This window comes from Carlito syrichta, unplaced genomic scaffold (assembly GCF_000164805.1).
Source record: "Carlito syrichta isolate Samal-C Ts95f unplaced genomic scaffold, Tarsius_syrichta-2.0.1 Scaffold308191, whole genome shotgun sequence".
In the NCBI taxonomy this organism is placed as follows: Eukaryota; Metazoa; Chordata; class Mammalia; order Primates; family Tarsiidae; genus Carlito; species Carlito syrichta.
In genome coordinates this window covers 354,962-360,279 of record NW_007252287.1, presented here as the reverse complement: position 1 = coordinate 360,279, position 5,318 = coordinate 354,962, and positions in this window count along the sequence as shown.

The window sequence follows — 5,318 nt, the reverse complement described above, 5'->3', positions numbered from 1 at the left end:
GCCATGAGAGCACCAAGGCATAGGCTACCTGCCTCGGGGACTGGGTCTCCCCTCATTTGGCCCAGACACATGTACCCCTGTGTTTTATCCATCTCTGAATTTTAAGAGTCCTGTAACCACTGGCTCAGTCACACTGCTGCCCGCTGGTCATGGCCCTGTATCTGTGAAAACGTGACCTTGGTGGAGTCATGGCTCCAGCATCTAGGCAGCCAGACACCTGCTCGGTGTTTGCAAATTTCTGTGGTTAAAATTCTCCCAGTTATGGATGATTTTTAAAGTGTCACATGAAAACTCCTCTCATGAGCCATCATGGTCTGGCCCCAGCACGTCATCACAGTCCCTCCCTCAGCCCTGACGGAAATCCAGGTGAGCCAGGCCCCAATTCACATGTGAGCGTGAATACGGGATCCTGTGGGCTTTGATCCACTAAGGTTTGTGGTGGCCTTTCACACAGCAGATGAATCAGGCATCACTTTCACGAACAGAGTTTGGACTTGAGCAATTGCGTGTGTAAACTCTCACGTCTACAATGTTCTTACTTAATTCCTCATGTGTAACCAAGAACACATCAGGGGGAAGGTTAAGTCCCTTCCAATTGTGGACTCGGGGATGGATTAGGATCCACCTCTCTTTCATTCTTAGCTTAAACTCTTTTCGTGGGATGGAGGGATAGTGGGGGATCCAGGCATGGCCCTAACCTCTGTCCTTAGTGACAGACTCAGAGAGGGCCATGGGACTTGGGAGATGGCTGGAGAAACCAGGAAAGAAATGAGTGTGTTTTCCAGGAGATTATCTACCAAGACTGAGGAGAGACTACCGTGACTCACATTGCAGTTACCTGGAAAGAGGGACAAGAGTAAGATCAAGAGAAAGAAAAGGAACAAACGGCGAAGACAACAATGTAACTCACCCTTTCAGCCATTGGATCAAGTGTTTTCTGAAGCCAAATTATCTTCTTAATTCTCAGGTATGGAGTCAATGTTGAAACAGCTTGACATAATTTCTGATATTTGACCCAAGACTCCAACTAATGCCTGAAAAGCATCCAAAGTGCCAAGCTCAGAGAAACTGCCCCAAAGACATTACAGGACACGAGGAGTGCACACAAAGAGCTATGGCAGGCATCCTGGGTGCTCCTGGGCATCAGGCTCACATGGGTTTCCCGGGCACATGCTCACAGGAGAACCACCTTATTGATACTGATTACCAGGTAGGGAGGGATAGCAACATGAGTCATCCAGAAGGTCAAAGTACTGAGAGGTGGGAGTGTGACCTGCCAGGCTATATTAGAGTGAACTCCTTTCTCAGACTCTTAATGAGCTATTGAACTTTAAACAGCAGAGGAAAAACAACAGAACTTTAGATAAGGGAATAAGTACTTTTATCATCCTTTACATTCTCGTTATACTTGTAAGCAGAATTCAGAAAATCAACCAGAGAAACAGAAAAGGGGAAAAAAGGTCAATGTCTCTTTTATTATAAAAAGAAAATTGCACCAATACTTTTCAGAAATGCCAAGGAATCAGTTGTTGAAGGAGATTGCAACAGGGGTAGAGACTTTGCAACAGGGAGAGCGGTTGACCTCGTCTCTCCTGGAGCCAACGGCTGGAGAGTTTAAGCACTGGGGGAGCTGGTGGAGAAGGATGGGTGTTTGTGGGGAGGCTGGCCAGTGTGATGAGGCCATCGGTGTTTGCTAATTTGTGTTTATGGAGGTTACACTCCCATCCTCCCACGAAGAAATTTGCTTTCTTCTTGGAAAATAACATTTCAAAAGGATGGCTCCACATTGGACTTATTTTTTTATTGTGTTGTCCTATCTCATGAGCTACTTATTTAAGGAAGATAATGTCTTCTGGGTATTCAGTAAACACGTAGAGACTGTGCTCCTCAATAAGAAGTTTTGTGTCTTACTTGAGGCTCAGCAAGTGTCCCTGGTTGTTGGAGACCCTCACACCTCTCCCTCCCTTCTCTGTCCTTAGAGTTTGCATCTATCCTGGGCCAACCTAGACCGGGGAAGCAAAAGCCTCATGTGGTGCTGTCAGAGTGCTTTTATCCACATGGAGTCCACAGGGCTGTCCCTTTCTCATCTGTTCCTTTCTCTTGGATTCTGTTCCATCCTTCTCTCTTGCAACATCATTTCTTCTAAATTGAGTGGAGTTAGACCCCAGCCCTGCATATCTCTGACCCTGATACCATTGTCTCCATCAAACATTTTTTTCTACCCCTTCTTTTAATCTATTTATGGTTTAAGCATCTTTATGTTCCATTATAAGATTTACCGTGAAGTCATTCCTTATCATTCCAAGACAAAATGGTCTCCTCCTTCTTGTTAAAGTCCTACTGCTTCCTTAAGACATATTCTACCATTGACATTCTCTTATAATATAATCTTAGATCGTTGTATTTACTTTTTAAAGGCATGCTATTTTGTAAACTGAAAACGTGGACTCTGAAGATTCCAGTTTTTTCCTATGCTGTGTAGTAACAATAATATAATTTCATATAATTATGTTGTATTAGAAACAATTAATTCATGTAATTAGGATAAACATACTGATCTCCTGCTATGGGTTGGGCAGTCAGCTAGGCACTGTGGTAGAACAATGAACTAAACATGCTGCACCGACCAGCGCAGGGAGACAAATGTTAGAGTGTCGGTGACATGGATGGATTGTGAGATGGTTTGAAATTTTGCAGTTAGAAATAAAGAGAAGAAGGGGATGGAGGACATTGTGGAGACTTGTTATAATTTAAAATTGCAAAATCAGGACAGCCCCTGGTGACAAAGTGAAATGTTAGCAGGGATCTCCCCTGGAGCTGTGAGGCAGGTAGACTTCAAGGTGAGTTGCAGATGCCCCAAGATGGAGTCAGCCTGGCCCAGCGTACAGTCAGGAACAAGTTGTAGAGGGAGTTTAAGGACCACATAATTTCAAGTCAGTGACAGTTCCTAGAAGGCACAGAAGGCTGCCTGACCTTCACACCCTGAATCCCAGTCTGTAAGCTTCACATTCTACACAAAAGGAAGAATTGGTACCCTTTCTTTGACAGACACAGAACCACCATGTCCTCCGTGAGATGTGTGTTGTGGTTTCCCACCCATGAGAAATATTTGTAGGGAACCAGGACCTCTGTACTGCTTCTTCCAACAGGCAGATCCTCAGTCTGAGCTGAGACCTGCTCAGAATCTGCAGGGACTGAATGTGGAGACCCCTGCTCCCTTCTCCAGGGTCTGGGCATTTGTTGTTGGTGTTGGTGGTTGCCACAGTGTCTAGGCCAACCGATTATTATATTCAAGAATGGGGAATAAACCTGCTTGAAATACTGTTGCCAACTTGGATCTGTCCATCCCTCTTGAGACATTTTACCAGTGACAGCCAGATGAGAGTGGCTGTGGCTTAAAGTGATATAGTCTTTTGGGGGGACATGCATTCTGTAATCACAACAGAAACTACTAGATCCAGAGTAAATAGAGGCCTACACTGGACTCCTCTCCAGGATTCTGTGATTATGTTCTCATAAGGCATTTGCAGGGTGTTGAAAGAGTGTTCAAAGTACAGTGGGAATAGACTGGAGAAAAAAGAGGAGAATCAGGAAGAAGAGTCTCATCACACCCACCCAGATGTCAGCCTGGTCTTCAGCGGCACCAGGTTTAGGTAGTGAGTTTGTTCTTTGGAGGGGGGAGGAAGACAAGCTCAGGAAGGGGTCAACCCCAAAGGTGGTGTGTATGTTGGTCTGAGTAGCTATTGGAGACTGACCAGCATGGGGAGCAATAGTCATCCCAGCAAGTAGTCTGAGCATCTAAGAGTGGCCTCCTGTTGGGGTCCGTGCCCACACTCAGATTTCCTGCCTCATTAGCTGACGTGCAAGATGTTTTGGCAATCAGAACCTCCGTCTGCAACACCTGCAGGGACACAGGTTACTTGGTGAATGCTTTTCCCTCACTTCACTTGCCCGGGAGTCCCTTGAGGCTGTATTTTCCAGGCAGAATCTAGTTCTCAGCAACTCCAAAGCAACCCTAAAGAGTGCAAGATGCAAAGTGCAATCGAGCAATTGTGAGTGTGCATTTTGTATGTATGAAGACAACTTTATATATATATAAAATTCAGATTTTACCAGATATGGCTGGAACGTACTGATAAGAAATATATTACAGTGTGCCTTTTGTTCTACTCATTATGTCTTTGTTAACAACCCACCCAATTAAAATTATTTCAGTGGGAGCTGACACAAACCTCAGGTCTCAAAGGTAGATATGTGATCTGGGTCTGCTCAATAAAACTCCAACACATCAGGAAAGAACATGATGGTTTTTTTCCTGAGAATTAGTGATGTTATGACTGTGTGAACTTAAAGATGATAATGATTGCTTTCCCTATTGAGTGGGAGTGGTGTTTGAGAATGAATTCAGTCAAAAGGAAGATTAGTGAAAAGACAGAGAAGTAGAAAAAGAGGTTGGTGTCATCATTAATCAAATCAAATGGTGTCAGAAATCATTGCTCATCTCTGGTATTTCTAGAATTTGCAATCGTATTTTGGTTTAAAAGCTTGAGTTAGGATTCCAGTATTCACATCCCCAAAATTCTCGAGTAGGAGATGCAGCAAATGTCAAAGAGGTGGGAAAAAAGAGAACTTGCCACAAGGACTTTATTTGAGATGAGGAAAGGAAGCCGAGGACAAGGTACAGGAGTATTAATAAAGCTCCCTTTTAGGTCTGAAAAGCAGATTGTGAACTCATTTTTGTAGTGGCAGCAGAACCCCTAGCAGATCCAGCCAGAGGTGAGGGTCCTATAGGCGCGTTCCAGAAAATGCCACAATCCTTTTCTGCAATAACAGACCAAGACCCTTGTGGATCCTGGGGACACAGAGAGAGCAACAGACACAGGCTGGGTGAGAGGTGGGTGGGGAAGAGCATCCCTGTGCAGGTCCCTGCTGGGCTGTTTGAGCTGGTCATGGACAGGTACAGGAGACTCAGCAGTGTTGGCGCTCATAGGACTGAAGATCATTCTCCCAGCTAACCTTGAGGATACCTGCCCATCACACACATCGAGTCACACTCCAGGCCCATCTCCAGTCTCTGAAGCTCCTCTGACAGACAAAGTAAAATGTGTTTCTTTAAAAGGGGCTCTCAGCTATGATGCAGAAGAAACTCTCTAATATGTTTCTAAATTTCATAAAATTAGTGAATTTCTCCAAATTGTCATAGAATAAACATCTTTGGAGGGAAAAAAAAATCCCCTGAATATACATGAGGAAATTGAGATCTGAGGAGGTAATCACCTCAAGAGTTAGAGTGCATAGTTAGGACTGATTCTAGACGT